Consider the following 25,120-nt stretch of genomic DNA (forward strand, 5'->3'; position numbering starts at 1 on the left):
GAGAACACACATTTTTCACCTATAAGTTCTCTTGGGCCCCCTGAAGTGAAGACTCCCTACCTACTGCAACTGCTAGCAATCCCTTCCTCAGTTCCTTCTGTCTCAGTCACAGGTTTATCTTCACCAGAACTTTACCTTTGTGGAAGCAGACTGTTATGTCTGTCTCATTTCATTCATCACACTGCCTTTGAGCTTAGCCCTTGCTCTTCCCACTGCAAATTCTTTGTTTTTATAATCCCTGAGCAGTGTGTCATTGTACACTCATACCTCAGTCTCTCCATCCATTCTTCTGCTGGTAGAAATGTGAGGTTTCCGGGTATTCACCACTATTAATAAAGACAGGGTGAGCACCACCGCACAGAACTTCTGTGGACAGGGATTTCATCTCTCTGTGCTTATTGCCACAGATAAAATGTTTTCTTTAGTAGTTGTACCAGGCAGGGCACATTCTTACCAGCAGTGATTGAGAGGGAGCTCCAGGCACCCCATATTCTTGCGTCTCTGAGATATCCATCTTCTTGGTTTTAGCTGTTCTCATGAACTTGAAGTGGCATCTCTTTGAGACTTGGATTTCCACTTCTCTAGTGGTTGCTGATGTCCAACATTCTTCTGAGTGCTTACTGGACATTTGTATAACTCTTCTTTAGGAAGTGTTGGCTCAAATGGTTTACACTCATTTTACACACTGGATGGTCAGTCTTCCTAGTGGTCCTGAGGGGTTTGAATATGTTCTACACAAGCCCTCAGGCAGGTCTGAGTACCAGGATTACCTAAACCTCTGTGCTTTATATAATTTTCTTCTTAGTTTCTTTGCTTGGTATTTGTTATCTTGTTTGGTTTTTCTTTTTCCTTAAAAATATGGAACCCTTCATGAATTTGTGTGCCATCCTTGCGCAGAGGCCATGCTAATCTTCTCTGTATCGTTCCAATTTTAGTCTATGTGCTGCCGAAGCAAGCACGTTTGTTTGTTTTTGAGACAGGCTCTTATGTAGTTCAAGCTGGCTGGAACATTCTATGTAGCCAAAAATGACTCTGAACTCCTGATCCTCTGGCTTCCATCTCTTGATTACATGGATGGGCCATCCCAGAAAGCTCAAATATATCTTTTGAGAAGTTTTTAGCATTAACAATGTTCAGATTATCAACCTACCAATGAAAACAGATTCTGAGAGTGAAAAGGGTGAGCCCTACAGAGATTTGCATATGAACTGTATTCCACAAACAGTATTTCTGAGTTCGATTAATTAAATTTATTATTAAATAATTTCTCATGTGTACATTGTGCCTTCTGCTCACAGTCACTCTTCATCCTCTCCATTTTCCCTATTACCCATGTCTGCCTCTCACCTTCCCTGCCAATCTCTTTCTCATGTTCATATTTATCCATTTTTCTTAACCCTGTAATGAGCCCCTAGACCTCAGAAGGCCCCAATATTTTAGCACAACTGACTCCATGAAGAAAGTGGCATTCAGGCCGTAAATCTCAGCACAGAGACAGCACCACCTGTCAAAAGGAAAATAAAAACCTAATGCATCAAAGTTCATAGTTCTGGAAAAGTCTTAAAATATGACTAACCTTGTTTGTTTGTATCTGTAGTTTGGCTTCTGGCTAATTGTTTTTGTTAACTGAAGTATGTTAGCCCAGGATATGTGTTTTGTTTTGTTTTGTTTTGTTTGTTTGTTTGGTACTTAAAAGCTCACCTTGAGAAAGGCTCAAGGCTACACTGGGATCCTGAATGGCCAGTGTAGTTGTTGGTCAGCTAATAAAGTCTTTCTATTGCCTTAAACCCATGTCAAAGTAGTGTTTGATGTTGGATACCCACAACCCACTGAGATTAATGTGGGTTGGAGCCTTCATTTAGAGTCTGGTGGGTTCAGCTATAGGTAGACAACTAAAACAACGGCTCTTTTTCTATCAGAATCTGTTAATAGCCAATAGCTAAGCAGCAAGCTCAGCTTCTGTGAGCGTCTCCCTTGCTCATGACTGTTGACAGTTTTATACTGAGTGCTCAAGGCAGGTAACCACCACTGTTGTGTTTGAATGGTTATATTGAGTCTAGAGAATAGCATCTTACAGCCTTTCACTCAATCTTCCAGTTCTCACACACTACAACCACTTCTTCTACAATGTTTTCTGAGCCTAAAAGATGATATAAACATAAATGTCTTAACTTCACCGAGTCCAATCGGAATGGTAAGTCCTAACGTGACTTGGATGTGCACCGTGTTCCACACACCAGGGGATAGCTGACTTTCCTTACAGTGCATGGGGACAGCTAAATGGTTATGTCATTTCTGTGATGAAGAGAAGGAGTCTGAAAGTTGATAATGAAAAATCAAAAGACAAAAGAGATCCAGTCCCAACCATGAGCTGGACCACCAAGCTCATATTGAGTCCAGAACAGAGAAGATGCGTCTATGGCTCAGAGGAAATCAGAATAGAAAGGGCCCATAGCAGGAAGACTGGTAAGGAACACAGATGAGTGGGCCTTTGGGAAGCCTCTAGAATGACTGTAGCTTCAAAGATGGATGGAGAAAATAGACAAGAATTCTCAGGTGGTAGGACCTGGTAATATAGTTCAGCTGGATGAGTATTGTCTGTCTTGTGTGGGGTCTTGAGTTTGCTACCCAGTACGAGAGAAAGATGAGAGAGAGAGAGAGAGAGAGAGAGAGAGAGAGAGAGAGAGAGAGAGAGAGAGAGAGAAGCAAGACTTTCGCAGAGCCACTCTGGTAGAAGAAATGACTAATACTAATGCGGACTGATTCGACACGGCCTGGATTTGGACAACAGTACAACAGTGACTCAGAGTGGCTGTGTCTGGAGTCCAGAGGTCACCGTGACCATGGAAATCCAGAGAGTGAACCAGTAACATGAAGACGAGAGTAAGGAGCAAGCTGGCTCAATGCAGTGATGAGCAGAGCAGAGAACGCACTGTTAGAGTGGAACCTCACTTTCCCTCTGAGCCCCTGGCCTTTAGTGACCCCCACATGGCAAGGTGAAGAGATGAGCCACACCCGAGCTGCATCTTCACACCAGAGCCCCTGAGGTTTATTTGCTTTTCTTCTTGAGGATTATATATTTTTTCCCTTTATGTGTATGTGTCAACCTGCAGAGGTCAGAAGCTCCCTCCAGACTGGTGTTTCCGGTGCTTATGAGCAGCTGATTGGATGCTGGGAACTGAACTCTGGTCTTCTGCATGAGCCATGGGCACTTTTCCCTCTGTGAATGTATCTAAACAGCTCAGCCCATGGGATTTATGACAGGGGAATGGTAATAAGTGTAACCTGCGCTCTTTAAAGCCAGGACCATTCTGATATTGTCCTCAGCTTGGGCAACATGTGGGCAGAATAGGAAAAAAAAAAGACAGTCAGTAAAGTTCATGTGACCTCAAATCCCCCATTTCTCTGCCTCCCCATGCCTCCCTCCTATGCTTAGTACACTCAAGGACAAGTCGGCCCTGTACTTGGAACACAGAGCACTGGAAACAGACATCTTCCATTTCCCTTTGTTTACTGGTTGGCATGCAATTATTTTCTTAAATCTGTTTTTAGAAATAGGAGGCTATTTTGTTTACTAAATCTCTCTCCGGATGCCACATCATCTAAACATGATTACTTTTGTACTATTCAATACTTGAAGAAGCTCTTTCCCCTTTCTCTTCTGGCTGCTGCAGCATTTGGGGGAGCCTTTTTGTCTTTTCCTTCTTCTTCTTTTTTTTTTTCACTTAAAACAAAGAACAACACTCGTTTGGTTCATGTATTTGTGGCTGCTGCAGTTGCTGTTTCCTTCATATTCTGTGCCTGACATCCCCAGGTCTTAATTTATAAGAACAGCAAATAGCTGTCTGCGAAAAGCTGAAGGACAATTGAGGGGTGGGGAGGGGGGGAGCACTGTATCTCAGTCTGTAAGGGCATGAAAAGGAGGCCAGGGCCTTCTGTAATACAGTAGGAGAAACAGCTGGGTGCTACTGAGGAGAACTGGCTTCTGGTCAGCCTCTTGCCACACCCAGGCCCTTCTACTTCCAGGGCTGTGGAAGCTTGGACCTTGAAGCTGTCACTGTTGAGTTTCTGTGGAATTGCCTGCAGGAGGTACGTTAGGTGGTAGGAGCTTGGTACACAACCTGGCACACATTAAACCCACCGTTCCCTTTAGCATCTGACATGCTGAAAGTGGACAAAAGTGGATGCTTAACGTTCCTTTTCTCATAGAGAGCCGAATCTGAGGCTGCCCACCAGTACATTTGGAACGCGTTTTCTTGGTCCAGGTGCTAGGCTTTCAGGAATCAAAGGCCCAGACCCAGGCACCGCTTGAAACGCACATGAGAAGGTTCAGATGGGAGATCACTCCCAGGGATTCCATGTCTTTGATGGTGGCTTAAATAGTGCCTTAGGAGTTGGAGGAAGTTAGCCTTCCCAGAGGAATGAAGGAAAGGCCCCAAACAGAAAACCTCTCAGGCCATACTTGGGTTTTCTTTGCTGTTTGGAACTAAGTAGAGACATGTTCTGTGTAGGTAACAGGGCCTCAAAGGAACAAACGAGCCCTTATTTTGTTCCCAGATCTAGTAAGGGGCTCTGGGCTTGCAAAGTCTGAGTAAAAAAAGGACCTGAATCTAGGCCAGAGCTTATTGGCTGGTGGAAGAGCTGCCCGGTAAATCTTCAAGCAAACTGTAGCTGGAGAGGAGGAATTCAGGGGAGTTGATCTTGTTTTCTGATCTTGTTCAGAAAACATTCCCCAGTTGATCCTCCTAAAATCGAAGGTTTAAATATAATTCAGTCGAGTCGAGGCAGCTGTCCCAGAAGTCAGAGAAAGCCTATTTGTTTCTTGTCGGCTTAGTTATTTTTCTGCTAAAGAAATCATCTGGAGGGGGTGAAGACACAGTGCCCAGACCCCGTGCTGGGTGTGGGGGGCTCTCAAAGGGCAGCTGCAACAACAGAGCAAGATGACATTACAGGACAGAGAAGGACACTTTGAACTCACTAATAAGACAAAGGATTAGAAGCTGGAAAGGGGGCAGGGCTGGCTTCTTTGCAGGGTGGGACATGATAGGTAGGGATATGGCCCTGAGTGATGTTATGTCATTTGAAAGAGGCTTTAGAAAGAGCCCCAGAAGCTGCAATGATTCAAGGAAGGGAAGTGACCTTTAAGAATGACGACATGAACATCCCAATTAGAGTCTCTTCTTTGTACAATGACTACTACTAAATGCCTATCAGATCCCAGGGACCAACCAAGAGAAGCTGATCCCACAGCAGGTGGATTAAAAAACCCAAGGTGTTGGGGGGGGGTGTCCTCCATTGTGGTTGTTAGAGGAAACAGGAAATGACAGCTTCATAGAAATAAGGGCCCCAAAGGAGCTTTCCTACTCCAACTGACAGGGCTGGCATACAACCCTTACTATGCTGTTCGTTTGGCACGTTCTATACTTCCCAACTGCATTAATTCTAAAATCCAGGATACAGATTTCTGGGGTGTTCTCATCTTTTCTATCTTTTATTCCAATTGATTTAAAAGCCTTTTGTGAAAGCTGAGAAGATGGTTTAGTTGGCAAAGTACCTGCTGTATAAACAGGAGGTCCTGAGTTAAGGTCACCAGCGCCCACAGAAAAAAAAGCTAAGCATGACACGGCATGCATATAATCTCAGAACTGTGAAGTAGAGACAGGCTCCTCGGAATGCATCGATCAGACAGGATGGCTCATCAAGACTTTGTGTCTATGTACATATGGGTCCTCCTATACCTATGTATGCATGTGGAGGCCAAAGGTTGACATGGCAGTTGAGGGGATCAACTTTCTTAACTGCTCTCGACTTTCATTTTTTTGAAACAGAGTTTCTCGTTGACCTGGAGATCCAGTTTTTCATGATTCTAAGGAGCTATTCATATAATGATGAAGTCCGATGGTGCCCCCATCATGGAATTCCTAATGTACATTTTAATCATCATTTATCCACCAAACCAAACTCATCTACCTGTTCATTCTTTCTACAAATGCTTCCCTACCACCCACCAGGCACTTGTACAGATTCTGAGATAGGATCAAGAGCTGGAGAACTAATGGCCTTCATCTCAGAGCGGACATGTATGTATGTGTGTATGTATGTATGTATGTATGCAGTAACAAGGCCCAAATTGAATGGGTCTCTGGAGATTGGCTTAGGTCTATAAGGACATGTTATCTAGGACATGTTATTCATAGTGGCTAATACTTGTGACAGGGGGTACTTGTGATAGGCAACACGCAGGTCAATGACTGTCATGAATTACTGTAGAATATGAAAACACAGCGAATGGCTGTCATATTCAGTAGAAATGCAGGAACTAGAACAAAGCTCAATAAACCCTAAAAACATGAGAAATACCATGATATCTTTAAGGAGGACCATTCCAGTGTCCACGTGTTATCTGGGAGGAGACAGGAATAAAAGTAAGGACCAGGAAAATAAAAATGGGCCAGAAGAGTCCTGCCATGAAAGTGAAACCCACTGAGGAGTGTGAGTGACTCAGGCCTGTGCTCTCTCAGGACAAGAACAAAGGCAAACAAAAAGCAAGATGGAGGTAGCCAGGGTGAGGATGGAGATTGGCTGGAGCACATGCATGCCCTGGAGGTCCTTGGCTGGATGGAGGACTTTCCTGAAAGGTGGCAGTATGATTGTTCTTTCAACATTCTGAGGGTAAGAGAGAGGGGACAAAGGTGTAGTCACAGGTAGGAACTTGTTGGTGAAATCGTTAAGAGAAGAAGCCAGGATGTTTTTTTCTAAAGTGTGATGGGAGGCCACTACAGGATGTCAAGTGCAGGGGCAGAGGGACTTTGTTGCATTCCTAATAAATCTTGTTCTGTGGAAGGAAGAGTGACAAGGAGGGAGCAGGGGGAAGCAGACCCACGCTGACCAGTTACCTGTGTAAGCCTAGTGGCGTGGGTAGCCTGGCCCTGGGAGACTACATCCTAGGATGGAAGTGTCTGAACATGGCTTACACACAGACATCCTCCCACAATCAGCTGCCCATAGGAACAATTTCTCACACAAATACAACCTCAAACATACACACCCACACAAGCAAACTCCAATAGACATAAGCATGCATCCTAGGTTGGACACTCCCACACAGACACCCAAGCATAAACGCCCTCATACCACACAGACATACAATCTACACATCACCACACAGATACCTTCTCATGCAAACACCCCCACACAAACATATCTACTCCACAAACACAATCACAGGCAAGCACAAACATACCCACACAGTCACCTCCCCAGCACAAACACACCCACATGAACATCTCTCTACAAATACCCATGCCACATACACATTCACACACAAATACAGCCATAGAGAAAGCACTCAGACATGCTCACAGTAACACCCATACAAACAAAGATACCCTACACACAAGCCCCACACAAACACATCTACACTCAAACACATAACCATACAAACACATTGTGTGAGCTGGTTTTCTGTCAACTTGACACGAGCTAGAGCTATTTAGGAAAAAGGAACCTCAATTGAGAAAATGTTCTCACCTGATTGATCTCTGGTGCATTTTCGCCATTGATGATTGAAGTGGGGCGTAAGGGCAACTCAGAAAAGTCAATGCCACCCCTGGGCTGCTGGTGCAAGGCATAGGGACAAAGCCAGTAAGCAAGACTCCTCTGTGACCTCTGCTCCTGTTCCTGCCTTAAGTTCCTGATCTGATTTCTTGCCCTTATTTCCCTGAATTTCATCTTACAAGGTGTAAGATGAAATGACCTCCTCAAATGGCTTTTGGACAGTGTTTTATACAGAAACAGAAACCCTAAATATGGCACACATGTACACTAATACACCAAAGCCAAACATATCCAAACATACTACATTGCACACAAGCAACCCTTATTTACCAAACGGTATGACTTGGGACAAGTTCTCTGATGACGCAGGTTCCTTATCAATGAAAGATGCATAGTGATGGGACCTAGTTTGTAATTACTTAGTGTGATTAGTTTCTAATGTAGGTGCATGCTCTATTAGAACTTGATGTCATGGCCATCATTAGCTGGGAGCCAGCTGTTACCCTACTAATGCACCCAGCAAATCCAGTGCTGAATTCTCTCCTAGCAGAATCCTTTCTGATAAGCATCAGCCAAGGATCTTGTTGCCTGCCCAGCCCCCTCCCTCCACTGCCCGAACACTCTGATCTTCTACGTTGCTGAAGAGTGAGGTAATGCTTTTCCTAAACTTCAAGGTATCTGCACAGCCTAATGCCATCTTTCAAAAAAAAAACCATGTCATCCACTACTTCCACAAGGCTAGTTTTGTATTCCTCTTGAGAGGCCAAGAAGAGCCTAGTAACCTGGTAGTAACGGAGAGCGATGAAGCTTCCTGTTACGCTGTCACATGAACACATGCGTTAGGTGGTTGTAGCCCAGCATACTGCTTCCTACTTGCTAGATAGGATAGTTGGTGTTAGGTTTCTTTATCCCTCTTGCTCATCTCCTGTCCAAACTCATGCTTCCCAGCACAGCTTTTTACTTAAAGAACACAACCCATTAACACGTTCACAAGAGGTTTAGAAAACCAGTAAAATGAACATTGGCCCTCTCTGTCTCTGGGTTTTGAGGGGAGGGCTTTCTGTCTGACTGGACCGCTAGCCTGTTGATTTGATGTGAGAAAATGCACGCTTTGGAAGGCTATGAACTGGACCAAATTGATCCCCATTTTAACCAGCACTGCTCCCTTCCCTTCACATGAGGAATACCGGTGCCCAGGTGTCTAGTGCCGAGAACGTCCTTTGTCGGCCTCTGCCTTTCACAACATGTTCCATTCATACCTTTCTTTCTGCAATGGTGTGTGTGTGTGTGTGTGTGTGTGTGTGTGTGTTATAGATGTGAATAGTCTAGAGATAAGGTGTAACCCAGGGAGAACTGAGCCTGTGGGCAAATGTTCATCTCTGCCTTTCCTATGACCATTCTGATGCACACAGGACCCTGCTCTTCAGAAACCTGCTGAGCTCTAATCCCAGTTGCCCATGGGTGACTAATACCCGCACTCACCTGCATTAGTTTTCCTGCATTTTCCTTTCCTTATTTCCCCTCTCTTGTTCCCTGGATTGAGTTATCAATATATATACTACCTCTCTCTGAGATGGGGAGGGAAGGATTCAGCTTACAACACTGCCAACACCCAATATGCTGCCACCTGGCTGCTTAATTGGATGCTGTGCAAGGGAGGGTTGGCATGGTGACAGATTATGATTTTTGAAGGGGAAAATTTGTTATTTATTTTCTTTATATGTTTTTAATTGAAATACAATGACATCACTTTCCCCTTTCTCTTTTCTCCCTCCAGCCCCTCCCAGGCACACCCCTCCTACCCCTTCCATGCCCTGTCACTCTCAAATTGATAACCTATATTTTTTTGATTATGATCACTACATATATATATATGTATATATATATATATATACATATATATATACACATCTATGTCAGAATATAAATATATAAAAATATAACTTGCAGAGTTCATTTTTGTAGTTTTCATGTATTTGTTTGCAAGGCCTACCACTCTGCATTGGACAACCTATAAGGATGCTTTCCCTGGAAGAGGTTCTCTTTCTCCAGGCAGTCACTAGTCGCCTGTAGTTCCTTATCCAGGGGTGAGACCTCACAACATTTTCTTCTTCTGCATGTCCACTGATATTGCCATTGCTCTAGTCTTATTTGTGCAGCCATCTTTGGGAGAAGTGTTTTACAGCAGACGTCTTAGTAGTCCACCTCATAGTTTTTCTACTCCATCTTCCATAATGATTCCTGAGCCATGGATGCAGGGGCTGTGATCTCAGTGTACCCATTAAGGCTGGGCTCACCATGATTTGCTGGTCTCTGTGTTGTATCCAAATGTGGTTTGCTATGGTGATTGCTACTTGTAGTAAAGAAGGGCTTCTTTCATGAAGAGTGGTAGGCACACCTTCTTGTGGATGTAAAGATAAGATTCAGAATGTAGTAGAGAACCATGCTGGTCTAGCCAAGTAGTGCGAGTAGATTCTTTGCTGATGCCACGACCTACGTAGCCCTGGGAATCTGGGTAAGTTTTCAGCACCAGACATGATTTGCCTCTTGTTGAGTGAGCCTTAAATCAAGTTAGACAGCTGTAGGTAGCCACCAATATGAGGGTGCCACTTACTGCCATGTTTGTCATTGTCGTGCTTCATAGATACAGCAGCTGGGCAGTGCAGTTTAACTGTTTTCCTCCCTTGACAGCTTGCATAGTATTTTCTGGTGTCATGGAAGTTAGACTTTAGCAAAGAGATTTTTATGTCAAATTCAGTTCAAATCATCCAAGTCTTATGTCCTAAGTGTGGGGTGCCTTCAGCATTAAGGGCCCACCTTCACCCATGAGAGACCACCAAGGATATATTGGTAGTCTATATTGTTTTGGGATTCACTTGTACTACCCTGACTAACCATTTAAAAGAGAAAGTTTCTCATGCCTGGTACTGTTTTGTTGTTGTTGTTGTTGTTGTTGTTGTTGTTGTTATTTTATGGCTGGTGTGTGTGTGTGTGTGTGTGTGTGTGTGTGTGTGTGTGTGTGTGTGTACTTATATGTATTGTGTATAATTTTAGGTAAATATAAAGAATGTGATACCTTTAGTCTTTATCAAATAACCTTGGTGTTACTTATAAATAATTAACACAAATCCAATTGTTTGAAACCTAACACAACTAAAATGCATCATTTCTTGCCTAGTGATTAATGCAGAGGTAAATTTTAGGGAAGGACTCCTCCCTGAGAGGGCAGACTCATGGGCACAGGTCCACCATATGCCACCAATTCTTGTAAGAGAGAATGTAACAATTACCCCGAACGTGGCAAACAAGTGGTTTCAGCATGAAGTTGCACTAATGTTCAACGAACCAAGCTATCTGAATCCATAGCGTGCTCCAAGGCTTCCAAGCTGGATAAACTACACAAATCTTTTAAGCTTCTGTTTCCTTCATGGTATGTGGGAAACCTGGAATTACTGTGCATAGTAAAGGTATTTCATGGTCTTATTATGGTACCTGGCATATACCAGGTGTACTGACCATCTGAGCAGCTCCATGTAAGTTGATTTCCATGTGACATGTTAGTGCTCAGAGAGTGTTGGCCCTGAGTGAGAGGAAGATGCATAACACAGAGCGTGAAGGGGTGCTCCACCCCCTCACATTCCACCTCTTGTTTTACTCTTAATAATGGAAAATGAAAGATGTTGCTGAGATAACAGATGTTAAACTTCTGACCACTTTGTAGGTCACCATATTTGCACATTTAAATGTCTTCTGTGGAATGACAAGCGTTTTCTCAGAATATTACATTATATTTACACATTTAGATGACTTCTGTGGGATGACAAATGTGTTCTTAAGCACTGGATATAATTTTAACTAAAGAAATTGACATTCCCATACATTTTGTACCATAATTTGTCTAGGTTTGTTTTAACAGATGCCTCCTTCTCTCACATTATACCAGTCTGTCAAAAATCCCTATACCACCCCACATTCAAAATATATAGCTGTTTCTAAGGGAACACTGGGAAACTGTCTAATAACCATTTACTTAGCAATACTTATAGAGATCCAGGCAAAGCAGCATATGCCTGCAATCCTGGCCCCAGAGTTAGCCGGAGGTAAGAGGGTCAGAAGCCCAAGTCCAGCCTTAGCTAGGTAGTAAATGTGAGGCCAGGTTGGGCTACAGTGAGAAGACATGGAGATGTTCTAGTTTGCTGCTCTGTTGCTGTGAGAGAAACAATGACCTAAAGCAACTTGGGCGGGGTGAGGGGTACTTCAGCTTGTACTTACGGGTCTCAACTTATCACAGAGAAGTCAAGGCTGGAACTTAAGACAGAAGGATGGGGGCAGGAACCAGAGCAGATTCCGTGGAGGAGTGCTGATTGCTGGGTTGCTTCTCATGGCTGATTCAGCCTGTTCTTTTGTTTGTTTGTTTGTTTGTTTGTTTGTTGTTTTATACAACCCAGGAACATCTGTCCAGGAGTGGCACTACCCACAATGGCTTGGGCCCTCCCACATCAACTGACAATCAAGACAACCCCCCATAGACATGACACAGGGCAATCTTATCTGGGTGGTTCCTCAATTGAGACTCCCTCTTCTCAGGCAGCAGTAGGCTATGTCAATTTGGCAATAAAAGTAGCATGGAGCAGGGGAAGGAAGAGGGGTGTGTGTGGGGGAACCCTCCATACTAAGCTGAAGGATAAAGTGGGTGATCTAACTAAGGCAAGAAAGTGAGTAGCTTTAACCCATGGAGCTGATAAACACAGATACAGTTTCCTCATGAAGAGAGCAGATATTAGGACCACAGGAGCCGTTTGGACACACCCTCTCCTCCTCCCACTGCCCTGTGCTCCTGTGCCCATCACTGGGTGCTTAGCTTTCCCCCTGTTTCACTAAGACTTCCGGTCTTCTCTGGAAACAGCTTTATATTACAGCAGCAAGAACAGAGTTTGGACAATTCCCCTCTGCTCCTGCCTTCTTCAGTGTTGGCACTCTAAGTCTCCTATTCTTTCCAGATGGTTGAGAGTATATTTTTTGGCTAGTATCTCAATACTCAGCAAGATTAGAGGAGTAGTTGGGATGCAGGCTGATTGATAGATGGTCCTACTCTCATGAATGACCTGAGGGGCATCTGATAGTGTCCTTCTGACTCCAAGGAGCTGGAGGTGGCTTGGAGTTTTATTCCCTACCCGAAGTCCATGATTGGCTTTTTAAAGACTCCCATGTTTCTTGAAATCAAGCAGTGAGGCGATGAAAGTAGATGATTTGCCTTCAGACAAATAGTTGGTTGTATCATTTGTAGGCGTAAAGAGGTTTATTAACTTATAATTTTATCAAGTAGTAATATGTGAGCAAATGTTTTAATAAGGTCACTAATTCCATTACACTGTTTTGTGTTTAATAGCCTTTAAAGATGAGATAAAATGATTATCTCTCAGTGACTCTCCAATTTGCTGCACCCTTAATGAGAGATATTCTAGAAACCCCTATCTCCCTCGCCTCCCTCCTTCCTCAGGGATGCCTGGTTGTCATAGCACTCTATTGTGTTCAGAACAATGTTACTGATTCACAACCAGCTATCTGGAGTAAGAAAGACTGACATTAGAGCCACCTGGGCCACCTATGTGAGTTTAGAAATGTTCCTTCCTCTGGCTAGGCCTGAGGATAACTCAGCTGTACAATGAGCTCATGAAGCTACCTCACTGTACTGTTCCTGAATCTTCCATGAGATTATGAACGTATGTTTGGCAGGGAGAACAGGCGAAATAAGCATACTGAATTTGTATTATGTATTCTATAGTATGCATCACATATTATCTCACAGAGTATCGGAGAAACTGGATAGAATTGTGTCATCAATCCCTGCCTCCAAATCTCTGATGAGCTCAAATCAGTGCATGGACTGGGCAAGTCTTCCCTGCAGGCTTGACTGAGGGCGGGTCTTCTTTGAAGTCACTGGAGTGGCAGTTGGTAAGATTCTGTGCTCTGTGACCTGTTGAATTACAGGGTCTTTCCACTTGACTCTTGGCTAGATGTCTTCTCCAATTCCTGGTCGTGAAAAATCTCTTTGTGGTCCAGCTCAAACATGGCAGCTGGCCTCCCTGGGAGTGGAACAAGTACAGATAAGAGAGAGCCAGTTACACAGAAGACATGGTTCTTTTAGAACAAATCTCAAAGCAGACGGTCCATCATTCCCTTATAATCTAAGAGGCGAGTCACACTGAAAGGGAACAGCATAATAGTCAGGTGGGAATGCCAGCAAACAGCGTTCACTTCAGGCTGCTCGAGAATCTGTGTCCACAACTGGGGTTACTAATTATGTGAAATGAACTTAACATTGAACGAGATCATTTAGTGTGCACCCTCTACATGATAATCTGTCTTTGTTCTTCTTTTTCCTGTTAAGTTGATATGCCTGGCTAGGCACTTTGCAACCTAAGTCTTTTGTTTTAGTTTGCATGTGGGTTTTACTTGACACAGAGTCTGACCTGGGCCTTGCTATGTAGACCAAGCTAGTCTTGAAATCTTAGCACTCCCCTTGCCTCTATTTTCTGAGTTAGAGGGTTATAGGTATAGGCTATCCCACAAGGCTCCTTGTCTTTGTTTGGTAGGGATTTTTTCCCCCTCTGTCACTTTCCACCAAGATTTTTATCATCTTCTACTTACTCTTCTCACTAGGCTTAGGCATTCCCTGCTGGTAAGCGCTCCCAAGTGTCTGTCCCTAGGATCCTAATAACATGACAGTAGATTTATCTCCTTAGAAGTGATGTTTTATTTTTCAGTTTCTAATTTAATACAAATCAAAGCTTTAAATTACTTGCATCCTTTTTTTTATTCCCTTTCAAAGCATAACAAGGGACTTTTGAGTGCTTAGCTGAGGAGAGTGTAGATTTGAGCCTGAAAGGGGCTGGGAGCTGGTGCTGTGCATATTCTTTGTCCCTGTGCTGTGTAGGACAACTTCTCTACCCTGTTGTGCTCCCTTGGGTCCACCCGTCAAAGCCGTGTCTGGATTGTACAGATCTTTAAGTCCTTTAGGATTCCACATAGCAAGGGAGATGCATATGGGGTGAGCTTTCTTTCTGAATTAGGTACTACCTTTGGACTTTATTTTCTGGCTTGTCCAGAACTTCGTCTGTGGTGATTTCCTTTCTTGGAGCAACCTGCTGTCTCAAATCCTAACTGAATGCCCTCACAACAGCCCCATCTTAGGGTTCACCATGTCCACCTTCAGGAGCAAGCAGGAACTGGGTCTCAAACCCCAGCGATCAGTCCCGTTGCTTGCTTCTCTCTGTACTACCTGGCTGCAAATGTAGCAAGGGAATGGACTCTTTAGGAACCTTTTGCAGTCAGCCCTCTGGGCTCTGACAGACAGCTGCTTCAAAAGCCTGAAGAAAACATGGGATTTTTCCATGCTTCGAAATTGTTTGAAAACCAATACTGAGTCAAAAATGCTTCCCCGGGGAGCATTTCCTAGCAGTCCTCACTGTCTCTGTCAATCATTTGCAGAGCTTTCTCCGTGCATGTTTCTTGCAGCAAGATATTTGGTTGTGACAGGTCACTAGTTTTGCTTTCACAAGTGCTCCGGTACTGGGGGTTTGCTATAGTGTATGACATATCTGTCTTTCAGCGGCAGATTTTGACCTTCTGAGTATTCAAGCCTATCTGTGAGCTAAATAATATGGAATGAAAGTGCAGACCTGCTCCTCCCTTCCCCCACCCCTCTCTCATGCCTGGCTTTCTTAGAGATGGTACCTTGAGGATGCTAAATGATACTGATAGACTGACTATCCATCAAAATATCTTAATTCAGAACCCATGATAAAATTCAATCTAGACTATAATTTAGATAACACATTATAAGGTTAGAGGCAGACACAATATTCAAGTGAAGCCACATAGAATTGCCCTGAATTGATGTATAGCTGTTGGGAAAGTTAACTTTCTATATATTAAGTCAAGCATAAATGCTTGCCAGTGGAAGAGTCTTCCTCCCATAAATAGAGGTTTGGGCTCTGGAAAACACCCAACTGAGAGTAAGCCTCAGAACCTGAGACCTCACTCATTGCTTGAGCCCTTGATTCTCTTGGTGCCCGATGCAGTTCCTATATAGGTAAGCTAATGTATTTCCTTTAAATTTAATGCTATTAGAACTGAGTTTAATAACTAGGTAGTCGAAAGTTCTGATCTTATAGAAGTCAGAGGTGGAATATTGGTTTCATCTTGGTTACAAACCAAAGTTTGGTAGCATAATATAGATTTGCATTTCAGATAAACAATGGATAACATTTAGTGTGTGTATGTTTCTGAATGTTTCATTCATTACACAGGACACACTTAAACCAACAATGTTTCCTTGTTTGATATTTCAAAGTATCTATGTTTCCATTATTTTGTTTACTAAATACCTAGCCCTAATGTCTACCTATAACTCTGTGTCAGATGCAGGCCTCAGATGCAGGAATGTGTGCTGGTTGAATGATGATATCTATTGTGAGAGCAAAGTCAAGGAAGACAGCATGAGTTCCACACATAAGCCATTCCTGGTTATAACTCATTTTTAGAATTTTTATTTGTTTTGTATTGTTTTGTTTGTTTGATTGGTTTTGGTAGCTGTGAGTAACACAATTTATTTGAATAATAATATAAATACAAGTGGCCATCATGTATCGAGTGTCTTTAACTATGAATCCCACTGGAACTTGTCTTATTTAAACCTCATGACTATATTTCCAATTCATGTTGGAGACTCAGAGAAATAAAGGCGTCATAGATGGTGCTGAGACACTAAAGTTCACTTTTGTTCCAATTCATCCTGCTGCAGGGGGCAAACGTTCTCCTGACAGCTACCTGTTGCAGTCATCTTAAACGCTATTCTGTAAATTGCTATATAAACACATATAAGCCCGGTTGGTCCTCGGCCCCTAATGGCAAACTGTCCTTTAACAACAGCAAGCAACAATTTAGAGACAAATTGGAGCCGTATGCTGGACAATGTTTGGACAAATAGGTTTCAATAGTTGACACTAGAGGAGTGTCAGTGCTAGGAGACCGATTTCAGGCCATAAATGACTAGATAAAACCTGCCTCATGACAAGGCTCAAGGGAGATTGGCTCTGCACATAACAGGGGGGCATAGTGAGCCCTTTGCGGAGTTTAGAGCAGACAGTGTGTAGAACAGAGAGGCAAGTGGTTGGTCTTCAGTTACTTTCCTAACTGCAAGAGTCTTTACGCTTTGGTAGAAGTTAGAGTATTATGGTTTCAAAATCCCAACATGCTCCACAATTCATGTGTTTGAACACCTGGCCAGCACCTTGTGCTGCTGGAAAGTTCTGGGATGTTTGTGGAAACGGGGCCCCTGGGGGTCAGGCTTATGCCTGACCCATTCCCAGTCTCTCTGTCTGCTTCCTGGGTGCTGGGATGTGACCAACCATAAGTTTTTATCACAACCAGAGACCCAGTGTCTTCTCTACCATGGAATTGTGACTAAATAAATCCTTCTACCAAACTGCTTTCTGATCCATGCCTTTCATTGCATTAGCAAAGTAACTAATAAAGAATAATTTGGCAAGAAGTTGGGAGTCAATAAGTTTGTCTTTATTATGAAGCACTCAGTATCAGGTCTTCTGCTCTAACTGCACAGAATGGCTAACACACAGGGGAAGAGAGCATGCATTAACAAAAAAAAAAAATCTATGCTTAATGTTTTTAAAGTTCATTTCCAAGACAACAGGGAGGTTGTACATTCCTACAGCACAGGCAGGGAGCAGAATGGCTTCCTAGTCCTTAGGAATAAAGGATATGAATGAGGTTGAAGGAAAAAGTGCGTGACTTGGCACAGGTAATGTTCTTTCAGATCCAGTGGGACAGAGACATCTAGAAGGACATTGCTTCCACCTTCAAGTTCTGCCCAGCGTGTGTATGGAGCCTGGAGGCCTAATGACCATCACCACCCCTCGGCCAGATTATTTTCATCACTTGAAAAGCCTGCTCAGCACTTCCAAGAACACAATTACTCTAAGAAACTTCCTCTGTGGACCACATTGAGCAGAGCATAACATACTAAGAGGTTGAGAGACAGTCTTTTTTACCATACTTGGAAGGCAGACTTCCTAGAGAGACAGAGGTCCAAGCTAACAGTACATCTTATGGCTAGGATAAAAGAGGCATCTTTCAGATCTGCAGACAAACAAGGGTAAGGATATTCAATTTACAATCATGGAGATTAATCAAAAAGAAAGAATAGAATGAAATAGAAATTGTGAGGGGCTTAAATAACCTTAACACAGACAGGAGGACATTGATCCTGAATGGAGGGGATTCCTACATGTTAAATGACGTCAAAGGAGGAAGATGTGGTCTTTGATCTTAGCCAATCATGGAAGAACCACCCTTCTCATCTTGTTTATAGATCCAGACCGCAGTGCTCTTCCTTGTGACAACTGGAGTTTTCTTTCTTGTCAGGCACCAGGAATCCCCATCTCACATCCCTTTCCTTTTGCCTTGCTTCAAGAGATTGCTGTCATCTTCAGGATGTTCTATTTTAAGCCCTCAAAGTGTGTCCAGAGAGCAGAAGGTACCATTAACACTGCTCAGCATCACAGGCTATCCCTGGAGGACATTCATTGTATTTCTATGAGCCTTATGAATGGGATGAATATTTCATTGTGCTAGTTACCCAACACCCTTCATCTTTCTTATTAAACTCTAATTTTCTTACATGGTCTACATCCTCCAATATAGCTTAGCCCTGGCACCTGCAGACTTATCAGCTCCACACAAAAGACATTTCTCGGAAAGAAAAAAAAAAGAGAAACTTAAATCAGTCAATAGCCTACTGCATTCAGAGCAGAACTGAGCTCTTTGAAAACTTCAAAGGAATATTGGCGTGTACAGTGGCGAGGGAGAATTAAGGAGTGAGACATTTCTGAGTGCAAGTTTGAGTCATAAACACAAAATCAGTTTCCTTAGGATTCCTCTAGCAGGTACCATTACTATTCACAATGACCTGCTGGCTTGCCGTAGCTGAGAAAATGAAGTTCAAAGCCAGAGTTGGGCATTCTAAGTCCTCTAGGACACCATTCCGTTTTCTTCACTTCATCTTTTACATCCTTCACGGTAAGGAAAACAAGCTGTTTCTTTCTTTCTTTTTTTTCTTTTTTTTTCTTTCTCTCTCTCTCTCTCTCTCTCTTTTTTTTTTTTTTTTTTTTTTTTTTTTGCCTTTAGACAACTGGGGTTATCCACACATTTCTTCAACTAAGATGGGCTGCTCTACTCTTCATTAAGGCCTAGGTCAAGGCCATCACCAGCCTTGAACCTTTGATGTTTATAGAAGAAAACCCACTGCCCTTTTTCAGAGTGTTCTTGACAGGTCTTTTAATGAGTCCTCAGCCCTGGAGATCTAAATTCAGGACCTCATGTCTACACAGCAAGGACTCTTACTCACTAAGCCAGCTCCCAGTGTTCTTGATGGTCATGTCTGTAGCTACCCACTTTCCTCATCATGCTGTCATATCCCTTAAGGTAAGCATTCATATCAGGGGTGGCCCCATGATGCCTGATGGTAGTGTCAACGTATCACAGAAGTTGATAAAAGTTTTGGCTTTGTGGTTTTTGTTTGTTTTGTTTTGTTTTTAATAAAGGAACAAATGGCACAGATTTGACTCCTCTTTTCTTTGGGCCTCGATGATACAACACATAGCTCTGAGAAGTCAACTCTCCAAAGGCCCATCTGGGTTAGAGTCTTCTGATAGCTGCCACCAGTGTTATGCCATGGGCATGTGTCCCTTCAACATTTCTCATTAACCAGATCTCCAGAAGGGCCAGATATTTCCCACAATGCACAGGGAAAAAAGATGAAAACCTTCAGCTCTGACTTATTTCTATGCCCCAAGCACAAAAGGGTCTCATATAGTATTCTACAGCATGGTCTCTGGGTGACAAATACCATAGCAGACAAAATTCTGGGTACTTTAGATCAGAAGTAGCCATCAGGAGAGACAGCGTTCCAGGAACTGGAAAGAAAAGGTTCAGCATTTTGGATGGTCTTGAGATGTCCTCTGCAGAACTTTGACCCTTTCATCCAGTCAAGGTCACATCCACGTCACACTTGTAGCCTGCTCTTTAGCAAATGGACACTAGATGGGAACTATATGGAAAGTTGTATGTGACTTCTCTGCTGCAAATGCACTGTTGTTGTTGTTGTTGTTGTAACCTGGATATAAAGGAAAAAAGATCTATAGAGTACCTTGGAGTCATCTTGGCCAAATGGGAAGACCTAAATTTATATTAAACCACAACTGAGTGCTTGACTTGGCTTTGGGTTTTCTTTACATTCCAAACCACCTGACCTTCCCATTGACACAAGACTTTTGTAACAGCACTCTAATATGGAGATGTAAATCAAGTCTATCCCATGGTCATCACCACTAAAAGCAATGTGGTCTCCTTGGTCCAATCAAGATCACTTCCTTTTAAAGATGCTTCATCAAAGGTATCGTCAGCTCCTTTCTCCCAGTAGCTCTTCCCATTGTTACTGACTTATTCCCCAACAGTTTGGTCCTGGAGAGAAAGTTAAATTAGTACTTAATGTGCTCTGCTGTGGATCAGACCATGGCACCTGGTCTTGATTTAAATAGTAAATTGGATCGCCATTTGCCAGCCTAGTGATTTGTGCTTGGGCGTCCTGTGCAGATCCATAACCAAACCAGTAGCCTTCCCTGACACGTTAATCGGCCTTACTGTCTAGAGTCATCGGAGCTTTCTTACATGTTGAATTAATGTAGAGAAACAGAATGGTTGATGGTTTCATTTGTTGTACCATTAATGAAACATAAAACAGATGTGTGAGGCACCGTCTTAGTAATAGAAACTGCATTGCAAATTATTTATCTGCAGAAATCATGTCCGGCGTGGAAGCCAGGAACTGAGTGTAGTTTTTCTCCTGACAGTACTAGGTCAAACTATATTAAAAAACCTATTAAGCATAAAGTCTCCTGCTGCAGTTAAATATAAACTGTAGTTTGTTCTCTCAGTTCTGTGTAGTGTTAAGATCTTATAAAAATCAACAGTGCTTCCGGCCCACTTTTGTGTGATTCTCATTGCCTATCCTTTTGTTCCTGATACTCCTCAGGTCATTCTCTAAAAGAGGGGATCCTGAGGGAGACATACACACTGTTTTAAATTCTCTTGGTGAAGACCATACTGGCAATGAAGTGTTTGTAGGAGGAGATAAAGTCAGCCAGAAAAACTTGGCAGCTGCCTCTGGTACTAAGGGAACATGTCCGTCACCTCGATTTTTGTCCCTTAATATGCAAAGGAAAACATGGCATGCCAAACTCAAGAGGGAATATAAAACAGCTTTCTAAAGAAAGGCCTGGCACTGCCACAGGGCAGGGGTTATAAATTACAATGCTTTTCTTAACTTGGAGCTGCAAAAAAGCTGGAAAGATGGAGCAGGTAGGTTAAGTTGTGTTCTTGGACAGTGACATTCATTATCACCAAGGAAACAGAAGGGAAGAAGCAGGACAGAGGGGCAACACGGCTCAGGGCACACAAGGTATTCGTAAAGCAGAACTTTCTGGAAGCCTTCCCTCCCCAGTTCTCAGTGGTCACGCAGAGCTGTAGTGGATAATCTGAGTGAGAAGGGATGGGGTAGTCTCCAGGAACTGTCCCAAACACAGCTGAGCTCTCTTTCTCTGAAATGTCGTCTCTCTGTGCTCTTGTCTCAAGATGGTGAGTCCTAACAACTTCCACAGATGTGCACAAGCAGGTAATCCATGGGTTCTAGCCTGAACCCACACACAGTGCACTCTATCTCTGTTTGCTCTAACACATTCAACCAACAGCGCCCCTTCTCTGTGCTCTCCTAGAGTCCTGTGCCTGCTGACAGTGCTGACCTTCGGATACTTGACTGATTGCCGTTTGCATGTTTTTAAAAGATCTCCCCTTCCCCTTAGTAAACTAGGATGCATTAAACACTGGCTACCAATATGTGTGTTGAGAGCACTTTTCATGGATCTGCTACATAATAGTAACCCATGAAATAGACAGCAAAGGAACAGATGAATTGATGGGTATCCTTTAGGACATGGTCTTTTCTCCATATATCTATCCCCTTAAAACATTGCTCCTCAACCTGTGGGTTGCGACCCTTTTGGAGTGGAACAACCCTTTCACAGGGGTGGCACATCAGATATCCTGCATATCAGATGTTTATATTACAATTAGTAACAGTAGCAAAATTACAGTTAGAAAGTAGCAACAAAATAATTTTATTGTTGGGAGTCAGCACAACATGAGAAACTGTATTAAAGGGTCGCAGCATCAGGAAGGTTGAGAACCACTGCCTTAAAACAGACATGGAGGAATAAGAAATGTCTTGAACTAGCTTCAGAGCTGGTCTGCTACCAATGATTTCAAATCTCGGCCTTTTGTTGGCCTTTCAGGGTCCTAAATGCCAATGGGAACTATGCCCAGGGGCTCTGACACATGGCCGTTCCAGGCCTAGGAGCTCTTCCCAAGGAAGTATTTATGATATTTCCCCTTCACAGTGATCATCGTTTCAAGTATTTCATGCTGGTGAATAATTTGGGTTTTAAACAGTTTGGCTTGGAGAATGAAGTTCATGCCTGCATTTGTTTAAAAAAGAAGCATGGAATATCTGTTACATGTTAGGCAGTGGGACCCAAAAAGACCAAAACCCTTTGTTGCAGGAACTCATGGTCAGGTAAAAATGTGGAAACAGGACAAACAAGATGTGAAAGCAAACTGTTAGAATATAAAATGACACAGGCTTAGCTAGATGTCTTATGGTTTCATTGCTGTGAACAGACACCATGACCAAGGCCACTCTTATAAAAGACAACATTTCATTGGGGCTGGCTTGCAGCTTCAGAGGTTCCGTCCATTATAATCATGTCAGAATGTGTGACAGTATCCAGGTCGACACAGTGCTGGAGAAGAAGCTTAGAGCTCTGCATCTTGATCCAACTGCAGCTAGGAGGAGGGTATCTTCTGCACTGGGTGCAACCCGAGTCCAGGATTTCAAAGCTTGTCGACAGGGTGACACACTTCACCTATTCCAACAAGGCCACTCCTCCTCATAGTGCCATTTCCCATAGGCCAAGCTTATTTAAGCCACCACACTATTGACAAGGTGGTCTACAAAGAGGGGTGCATGGAAATATAGAAAGGGACACTTGCATGAAGCTATAGAAAGGGCCATTCAAGTGAGGGCTTACACAAACATACAAGCGATTGGTGTGCTTCAGCTGTTATTTAAGAAAAGAGGGCAGATGTCTTTAATGCCAGCACTTGGGAGGCAGAGGCAGGCAAATTTCTGAGTTCGAGGCCAGTCTGGTCTACAGAGTAAGTTCTAGGAAGCCAGGACTAAACAGAGAAACCCTGTCTCAAAAAAATAAATAGATAAAATTAAAAAAATAAAAAATAATAAAAAGAAAGAAAGAAAGAAAAGAAAAGAAGGCTGAAGGAAGAGAAGGACAGAGAGGTAGAGAGGGAAGAAGGGATGGGGAGAAAGGAGTGGAAAAGAGTAAAAGAAGAAAAGACAGACAGGGAAGGAGAAAGGGAGAAATAAGGAAGAGAAGAGAAAAGGGGGGGAAGAGAGGAAAAGAAGAAAGGAAGGAAGGAACAAAGGAAGGAAGGAAGGGGAAGATGAGGTGGGGGAAGGAAAGAATGGGAAAGGAAAGGAGAAGTCAAAAAGGAAGGGAAGGAAGAGAGAGGGGAGGAAGAGAGGGAGGAGGAAGGCACTGGGACCAAGTCTCTTTCCCAGAGTCCAGCATCACTTGTCTGGTATCATTACCTTTCCTTTATGACTGTTCCATTGTTAATTAATTACATGTGAGAGCCCGCAACAGATGGTAAATAATTACATTTTACCAATTGTCCAAGCCCATGTTTTCCTTATCAACGATAATTAATGATCCAGGCAATGACACTAGATGTGACATACAGCCTGGAATTTTCTGTATGCCAGCTGAAGGAAGAGGCAGCTGAGGAGACGTGAAGGGATGTAGCAGAGCAGAATGGGATTGGCATTGGGGGTGAAGACCAAGGCTTAGGAGTCTCTTTGCTTCTCCATACAAATTTGTCAGCCACCCACAGTACACTAGAGACTATGATCAAAGTGCTCATAACTTACCTATTCTGGCAATTCATAAACAGCCTACAGTCTTTACTATGTCGCCTAGGAAGGGAAACAGGATTCTGTAAAATTTAAAGTCCAGAAGCTTGCAAAGACACCAGCCCCTTGCCAAATTACCACACTGCTTGAGACAATAGTGTTCTGGGGGCAGCAGGTCACAGCTGTCCTTAAGGGGGCAAAATGCAGGCTAGAGAGAAGGAGGTGGGGTGTTTTAGTTTCTCTGGTAGCTGAACTTGTGGCCTGTGGCTCCCTGCGAGGCTGGATCAAAGGCACTTTGGAAAGGGAGAACCTAGGGATACAAGGGCCACCAAGAGTTTTAGTGCAGGGGCACAGCTGACCCCTCTTCGCTAAGGGCCCCTTTTCTCATTACTAAAAGTTACAGAGTTGAACAAATGGGGAAGGCAGAGGCTCTTTGGAATCATTACACCACAAGAGAGGGATTTGCTGAACCGTGAAAAACAAACCTTTCTCACACACTGCTGGTGGTTCAATGCACCAGGTGAGCTGAAAAAAAATCCTCCCTGCTTGCAGAATAAAGGCTGAAACGTTCGTTCCACAGGCTGCTGGAAAAGCCTTTCTTCTCCAACTGTGTGCTCTGACCAGAGATCATCTTTTCGGAAATCCTGCTCCACAACCTTTCCCTTTGGTTGCTTTGACCTGTAATCTCGAGGAAGAGGGGGTGCTTCCAATTGCTGCTGCCCACCGATCTGTCAGGCCCCCCACCTCCCAGCTGTAAATGCCAGGAGCCTCTCTAAGAGCCAGGCCTCCTTTGAAGGGAGGCCTGATGGGGGCTGTGTTTCCCCACCTCCAGGAGCCCCTGCTCCCCAGCCAGCCCAGGAAAATCGATCTGGTTCCTTTTCCAGGAGCAGTGAAGTGGATGGGAGGCCTTTGAGTTTAATGGGGTCCCTAGAGTTTGTGGCAGGAGGAACTTGCTTTTATTTCCTGGTACTTGGAACTCACTGGACCATACTGGTAGAAGGTAGGGTGGGAGGCAAAGCCTCTTGATAATTCTAGAAGAGCTGAAGAATCGGGAAAAGTGGTAGCCTTGCTCAGGAAATTAAGATCCCATTCTGCTACCAAGAATAAGCATTTTCCTTTTTTCCTTTCCTCTTTAATGATTTTAATATTTGACACGTGTTAATTGTGCATATTAACCGGCTCCGTGTGATATTTCTATACATGCACACAGTGTGCAAGGTTCAAATCTAACCTTGGTTCATCCACCTGCCCATCATAACCAAACTCTGATTTTTTTTTTCTGCTCATGTCCTTATTTTGTTTTCTGCACAATCCCTGGAGGTACTGGCCTCTTAGATTTCATTTCCATCCACTCTTCATATGATCTGACTTCATCTAGATGGGTTTGTGATGACACTGAAGATCTGCCAGGACTTCAGCATGGAAGAACATCTCATTCAA

General features: G+C 43.3%; 1 non-coding gene across 1 annotated transcript; it reads right to left on the minus strand.

Annotated features, from left to right (window-relative positions):
• Positions 1-852: 852 nt before the first annotated feature.
• Positions 853-959, minus strand: Gm25633. Its single transcript, XR_003948538.1, has one exon. It is a non-coding gene; the product is annotated as a U6 spliceosomal RNA (small nuclear RNA).
• Positions 960-25,120: the final 24,161 nt, after the last annotated feature.

Source organism: Mus musculus, chromosome 9 (genome assembly GCF_000001635.26).
Source record: "Mus musculus strain C57BL/6J chromosome 9, GRCm38.p6 C57BL/6J".
Taxonomy (NCBI): Eukaryota; Metazoa; Chordata; class Mammalia; order Rodentia; family Muridae; genus Mus; species Mus musculus.